We start from the raw sequence: 7,581 nt of genomic DNA, 5'->3' as shown, positions 1-7,581 counted from the left end.
CAGGAGGAAAATATTGTTATGGAAGGTGATGGGAGACTGAGAGGAGAGCGGTCTGTGAGGGGGAGAAGGGGCACCGGGAGCAGTGTGTGAGGGGGAGAAGGGGGCACCGGGAGCAGTGTGTGAGGGGGAGAAGGGGGCACCGGGAGCAGTGTGTGAGGGGGAGAAGGGGGCACCGGGAGCAGTGTGTGAGGGGGAGAAGGGGGCACCGGGAGCAGTGTGTGAGGGGGAGAAGGGGCATCGGGGAGCAGTGTGTGAGGGGGAGAAGGGGGCACCGGGAGCAGTGTGTGAGGGGGAGAAGGGGGCACCGGGAGCAGTGTGTGAGGGGGAGCAGTGTGTGAGGGGGAGAAGGGGGCACCGGGAGCAGTGTGTGAGGGGGAGAAGGGGACACCGGGAGCAGTGTGTGAGGGGGAGAAGGGGGCACCGGGAGCAGTGTGTGAGGGGGAGCAGTGTGTGAGGGGGAGAAGGGGCACCGGGAGCAGTGTGTGAGGGGGAGAAGGGGGCACCGGGAGCAGTGTGTGAGGGGGAGCAGTGTGTGAGGGGGAGAAGGGGCACCGGGAGCAGTGTGTGAGGGGGAGAAGGGGGCACCGGGAGCAGTGTGTGAGGGGGAGCAGTGTGTGAGGGGGAGAAGGGGGCACCGGGAGCAGTGTGTGAGGGGGAGAAGGGGGCACCGGGAGCAGTGTGTGAGGGGGAGAAGGGGCACCGGGAGCAGTGTGTGAGGGGGAGAAGGGGGCACCGGGAGCAGTGTGTGAGGGGGAGAAGGGGGCACCGGGAGCAGTGTGTGAGGGGGAGCAGTGTATGAGGGGGAGAAGGGGGCACCGGGAGCAGTGTGTGAGGGGGAGCAGTGTATGAGGGGGAGAAGGGGGCACCGGGAGCAGTGTGTGAGGGGGAGCAGTGTATGAGGGGGAGAAGGGGGCACCGGGAGCAGTGTGTGAGGGGGAGCAGTGTGTGAGGGGGAGAAGGGGCACCGGGAGCAGTGTGTGAGGGGGAGCAGTGTGTGAGGGGGAGAAGGGGGCACCGGGAGCAGTGTGTGAGGGGGAGCAGTGTATGAGGGGGAGAAGGGGGCACCAGGAGCAGTGTGTGAGGGGGAGCAGTGTATGAGGGGGAGAAGGGGGCACCGGGAGCAGTGTGTGAGGGGGAGCAGTGTGTGAGGGAGAGAAGGGGCACCGGGAGCAGTGTGTGAGGGGGAGCAGTGTGTGAGGGGGAGAAGGGGGCACCGGGAGCAGTGTGTGAGGGGGAGAAGGGGACACCGGGAGCAGTGTGTGAGGGGGAGAAGGGGGCACCGGGAGCAGTGTGTGAGGGGGAGCAGTGTATGAGGGGGAGAAGGGGGCACCGGGAGCAGTGTGTGAGGGGGAGCAGTGTGTGAGGGGGAGAAGGGGCACCGGGAGCAGTGTGTGAGGGGGAGAAGGGGCACCGGGAGCAGTGTGTGAGGGGGAGAAGGGGCACCGGGAGCAGTGTGTGAGGGGGAGAAGGGGCACCGGGAGCAGTGTGTGAGGGGGAGAAGGGGGCACCGGGAGCAGTGTGTGAGGGGGAGAAGGGGGCACCGGGAGCAGTGTGTGAGGGGGAGAAGGGGGAGAAGGGGGCACCGGGAGCAGTGTGTGAGGGGGAGCAGTGTGTGAGGGGGAGAAGGGGGCACCGGGAGCAGTGTGTGAGGGGGAGCAGTGTGTGAGGGGGAGAAGGTGGCACCGGGAGCAGTGTGTGAGGGGGAGAAGGGGACACGGGGAGCAGTGTGTGAGGGGGAGAAGGGGGCACCGGGAGCAGTGTGTGAGGGGGAGAAGGGGCACCGGGAGCAGTGTGTGAGGGGGAGAAGGGGCACCGGGAGCAGTGTGTGAGGGGGAGAAGGGGCACCGGGAGCAGTGTATGAGGGGGAGAAGGGGCACCGGGAGCAGTGTGTGAGGGGGAGAAGGGGCACCGGGAGCAGTGTGTGAGGGGGAGAAGGGGGCACCGGGAGCAGTGTGTGAGGGGGAGAAGGGGACACCGGGAGCAGTGTGTGAGGGGGAGAAGGGGGCACCGGGAGCAGTGTGTGAGGGGGAGAAGGGGACACCGGGAGCAGTGTGTGAGGGGGAGAAGGGGGCACCGGGAGCAGTGTGTGAGGGGGAGCAGTGTATGAGGGGGAGAAGGGGGCACCGGGAGCAGTGTGTGAGGGGGAGAAGGGGGCACCGGGAGCAGTGTGTGAGGGGGAGCAGTGTATGAGGGGGAGAAGGGGGCACCGGGAGCAGTGTGTGAGGGGGAGCAGTGTGTGAGGGGGAGAAGGGGCACCGGGAGCAGTGTGTGAGGGGGAGCAGTGTGTGAGGGGGAGAAGGGGCACCGGGAGCAGTGTGTGAGGGGGAGAAGGGGGCACCGGGAGCAGTGTGTGAGGGGGAGAAGGGGACACCGGGAGCAGTGTGTGAGGGGGAGAAGGGGGCACCGGGAGCAGTGTGTGAGGGGGAGAAGGGGCACTGGGAGCAGTGTGTGAGGGGGAGAAGGGGGCACCGGGAGCAGTGTGTGAGGGGGAGAAGGGGGCACCGGGAGCAGTGTGTGAGGGGGAGCAGTGTATGAGGGGGAGAAGGGGGCACCGGGAGCAGTGTGTGAGGGGGAGCAGTGTATGAGGGGGAGAAGGGGGCACCGGGAGCAGTGTGTGAGGGGGAGCAGTGTATGAGGGGGAGAAGGGGGCACCGGGAGCAGTGTGTGAGGGGGAGCAGTGTGTGAGGGGGAGAAGGGGCACCGGGAGCAGTGTGTGAGGGGGAGCAGTGTGTGAGGGGGAGAAGGGGGCACCGGGAGCAGTGTGTGAGGGGGAGCAGTGTATGAGGGGGAGAAGGGGGCACCGGGAGCAGTGTGTGAGGGGGAGCAGTGTGTGAGGGGGAGAAGGGGGCACCGGGAGCAGTGTGTGAGGGGGAGAAGGGGCACCGGGAGCAGTGTGTGAGGGGGAGAAGGGGGCACCGGGAGCAGTGTGTGAGGGGGAGCAGTGTGTGAGGGGGAGAAGGGGGCACCGGGAGCAGTGTGTGAGGGGGAGAAGGGGCACCGGGAGCAGTGTGTGAGGGGGAGAAGGGGCACCGGGAGCAGTGTGTGAGGGGGAGAAGGGGGCACCGGGAGCAGTGTGTGAGGGGGAGAAGGGGGCACCGGGAGCAGTGTGTGAGGGGGAGCAGTGTATGAGGGGGAGAAGGGGGCACCGGGAGCAGTGTGTGAGGGGGAGCAGTGTATGAGGGGGAGAAGGGGGCACCGGGAGCAGTGTGTGAGGGGGAGCAGTGTATGAGGGGGAGAAGGGGGCACCGGGAGCAGTGTGTGAGGGGGAGCAGTGTGTGAGGGGGAGAAGGGGCACCGGGAGCAGTGTGTGAGGGGGAGCAGTGTGTGAGGGGGAGAAGGGGGCACCGGGAGCAGTGTGTGAGGGGGAGCAGTGTATGAGGGGGAGAAGGGGGCACCGGGAGCAGTGTGTGAGGGGGAGCAGTGTATGAGGGGGAGAAGGGGGCACCGGGAGCAGTGTGTGAGGGGGAGCAGTGTGTGAGGGAGAGAAGGGGCACCGGGAGCAGTGTGTGAGGGGGAGCAGTGTGTGAGGGGGAGAAGGGGGCACCGGGAGCAGTGTGTGAGGGGGAGAAGGGGACACCGGGAGCAGTGTGTGAGGGGGAGAAGGGGACACCGGGAGCAGTGTGTGAGGGGGAGAAGGGGGCACCGGGAGCAGTGTGTGAGGGAGAGCAGTGTATGAGGGGGAGAAGGGGGCACCGGGAGCAGTGTGTGAGGGGGAGCAGTGTGTGAGGGGGAGAAGGGGCACCGGGAGCAGTGTGTGAGGGGGAGCAGTGTGTGAGGGGGAGAAGGGGCACCGGGAGCAGTGTGTGAGGGGGAGAAGGGGGCACCGGGAGCAGTGTGTGAGGGGGAGAAGGGGGCACCGGGAGCAGTGTGTGAGGGGGAGAAGGGGGCACCGGGAGCAGTGTGTGAGGGGGAGCAGTGTGTGAGGGGGAGAAGGGGGCACCGGGAGCAGTGTGTGAGGGGGAGCAGTGTGTGAGGGGGAGAAGGTGGCACCGGGAGCAGTGTGTGAGGGGGAGAAGGGGACACGGGGAGCAGTGTGTGAGGGGGAGAAGGGGGCACCGGGAGCAGTGTGTGAGGGGGAGAAGGGGCACCGGGAGCAGTGTGTGAGGGGGAGAAGGGGCACCGGGAGCAGTGTGTGAGGGGGAGAAGGGGCACCGGGAGCAGTGTATGAGGGGGAGAAGGGGCACCGGGAGCAGTGTGTGAGGGGGAGAAGGGGCACCGGGAGCAGTGTGTGAGGGGGAGAAGGGGGCACCGGGAGCAGTGTGTGAGGGGGAGAAGCGGACACCGGGAGCAGTGTGTGAGGGGGAGAAGGGGGCACCGGGAGCAGTGTGTGAGGGGGAGAAGGGGACACCGGGAGCAGTGTGTGAGGGGGAGAAGGGGGCACCGGGAGCAGTGTGTGAGGGGGAGCAGTGTATGAGGGGGAGAAGGGGGCACCGGGAGCAGTGTGTGAGGGGGAGAAGGGGGCACCGGGAGCAGTGTGTGAGGGGGAGCAGTGTATGAGGGGGAGAAGGGGGCACCGGGAGCAGTGTGTGAGGGGGAGCAGTGTGTGAGGGGGAGAAGGGGCACCGGGAGCAGTGTGTGAGGGGGAGCAGTGTGTGAGGGGGAGAAGGGGCACCGGGAGCAGTGTGTGAGGGGGAGAAGGGGGCACCGGGAGCAGTGTGTGAGGGGGAGAAGGGGACACCGGGAGCAGTGTGTGAGGGGGAGAAGGGGGCACCGGGAGCAGTGTGTGAGGGGGAGCAGTGTATGAGGGGGAGAAGGGGGCACCGGGAGCAGTGTGTGAGGGGGAGCAGTGTGTGAGGGGGAGAAGGGGCACCGGGAGCAGTGTGTGAGGGGGAGCAGTGTGTGAGGGGGAGAAGGGACACCGGGAGCAGTGTGTGAGGGGGAGAAGGGGGCACCGGGAGCAGTGTGTGAGGGGGAGCAATGTGTGAGGGGGAGAAGGGACACCGGGAGCAGTGTGTGAGGGGGAGAAGGGGGCACCGGGAGCAGTGTGTGAGGGGGAGAAGGGGGCACCGGGAGCAGTGTGTGAGGGGGAGAAGGGGACACCGGGAGCAGTGTGTGAGGGGGAGAAGGGGGCACCGGGAGCAGTGTGTGAGGGGGAGCAGTGTATGAGGGGGAGAAGGGGGCACCGGGAGCAGTGTGTGAGGGGGAGAAGGGGGCACCGGGAGCAGTGTGTGAGGGGGAGCAGTGTATGAGGGGGAGAAGGGGGCACCGGGAGCAGTGTGTGAGGGGGAGCAGTGTGTGAGGGGGAGAAGGGGCACCGGGAGCAGTGTGTGAGGGGGAGCAGTGTGTGAGGGGGAGAAGGGGCACCGGGAGCAGTGTGTGAGGGGGAGAAGGGGGCACCGGGAGCAGTGTGTGAGGGGGAGAAGGGGACACCGGGAGCAGTGTGTGAGGGGGAGAAGGGGGCACCGGGAGCAGTGTGTGAGGGGGAGCAGTGTATGAGGGGGAGAAGGGGGCACCGGGAGCAGTGTGTGAGGGGGAGCAGTGTGTGAGGGGGAGAAGGGGCACCGGGAGCAGTGTGTGAGGGGGAGCAGTGTGTGAGGGGGAGAAGGGGCACCGGGAGCAGTGTGTGAGGGGGAGAAGGGGGCACCGGGAGCAGTGTGTGAGGGGGAGAAGGGGGCACCGGGAGCAGTGTGTGAGGGGGAGAAGGGGACACCGGGAGCAGTGTGTGAGGGGGAGAAGGGGGCACCGGGAGCAGTGTGTGAGGGGGAGCAGTGTATGAGGGGGAGAAGGGGGCACCGGGAGCAGTGTGTGAGGGGGAGAAGGGGGCACCGGGAGCAGTGTGTGAGGGGGAGCAGTGTATGAGGGGGAGAAGGGGGCACCGGGAGCAGTGTGTGAGGGGGAGCAGTGTGTGAGGGGGAGAAGGGGCACCGGGAGCAGTGTGTGAGGGGGAGCAGTGTGTGAGGGGGAGAAGGGGCACCGGGAGCAGTGTGTGAGGGGGAGAAGGGGGCACCGGGAGCAGTGTGTGAGGGGGAGAAGGGGACACCGGGAGCAGTGTGTGAGGGGGAGAAGGGGGCACCGGGAGCAGTGTGTGAGGGGGAGCAGTGTATGAGGGGGAGAAGGGGGCACCGGGAGCAGTGTGTGAGGGGGAGCAGTGTGTGAGGGGGAGAAGGGGCACCGGGAGCAGTGTGTGAGGGGGAGCAGTGTGTGAGGGGGAGAAGGGGCACCGGGAGCAGTGTGTGAGGGGGAGAAGGGGGCACCGGGAGCAGTGTGTGAGGGGGAGAAGGGGGCACCGGGAGCAGTGTGTGAGGGGGAGAAGGGGGAGAAGGGGGCACCGGGAGCAGTGTGTGAGGGGGAGCAGTGTGTGAGGGGGAGAAGGGGGCACCGGGAGCAGTGTGTGAGGGGGAGCAGTGTGTGAGGGGGAGAAGGTGGCACCGGGAGCAGTGTGTGAGGGGGAGAAGGGGACACGGGGAGCAGTGTGTGAGGGGGAGAAGGGGGCATCGGGAGCAGTGTGTGAGGGGGAGAAGGGGCACCGGGAGCAGTGTGTGAGGGGGAGAAGGGGCACCGGGAGCAGTGTGTGAGGGGGAGAAGGGGGCACCGGGAGCAGTGTGTGAGGGGGAGAAGGGGCACCGGGGAGCAGTGTGTGAGGGGGAGAAGGGGGCACCGGGAGCAGTGTGTGAGGGGGAGAAGAGGCACCGGGAGCAGTGTGTGAGGGGGAGAAGGGGGCACCGGGAGCAGTGTGTGAGGGGGAGCAGTGTGTGAGGGGGAGAAGGGGGCACCGGGAGCAGTGTGTGAGGGGGAGCAGTGTGTGAGGGGGAGAAGGGGCACCGGGAGCAGTGTGTGAGGGGGAGCAGTGTGTGAGGGGGAGAAGGGGCACCGGGAGCAGTGTGTGAGGGGGAGAAGGGGGCACCGGGAGCAGTGTGTGAGGGGGAGAAGGGGACACCGGGAGCAGTGTGTGAGGGGGAGAAGGGGGCACCGGGAGCAGTGTGTGAGGGGGAGCAGTGTATGAGGGGGAGAAGGGGGCACCGGGAGCAGTGTGTGAGGGGGAGCAGTGTGTGAGGGGGAGAAGGGGCACCGGGAGCAGTGTGTGAGGGGGAGCAGTGTGTGAGGGGGAGAAGGGGCACCGGGAGCAGTGTGTGAGGGGGAGAAGGGGGCACCGGGAGCAGTGTGTGAGGGGGAGAAGGGGGCACCGGGAGCAGTGTGTGAGGGGGAGAAGGGGGCACCGGGAGCAGTGTGTGAGGGGGAGCAGTGTGTGAGGGGGAGAAGGGGGCACCGGGAGCAGTGTGTGAGGGGGAGCAGTGTGTGAGGGGGAGAAGGGGGCACCGGGAGCAGTGTGTGAGGGGGAGCAGTGTGTGAGGGGGAGAAGGTGGCACCGGGAGCAGTGTGTGAGGGGGAGAAGGGGACACGGGGAGCAGTGTGTGAGGGGGAGAAGGGGGCACCGGGAGCAGTGTGTGAGGGGGAGAAGGGGCACCGGGAGCAGTGTGTGAGGGGGAGAAGGGGCACCGGGAGCAGTGTGTGAGGGGGAGAAGGGGACACGGGGAGCAGTGTGTGAGGGGGAGAAGGGGGCACCGGGAGCAGTGTGTGAGGGGGAGAAGGGGCACCGGGGAGCAGTGTGTGAGGGGGAGAAGGGGGCACCGGGAGCAGTGT

This window comes from Ranitomeya imitator, chromosome 7, assembly GCF_032444005.1.
Source record: "Ranitomeya imitator isolate aRanImi1 chromosome 7, aRanImi1.pri, whole genome shotgun sequence".
Taxonomy (NCBI): domain Eukaryota; kingdom Metazoa; phylum Chordata; class Amphibia; order Anura; family Dendrobatidae; genus Ranitomeya; species Ranitomeya imitator.
This window is presented reverse-complemented; position numbering follows the sequence as displayed.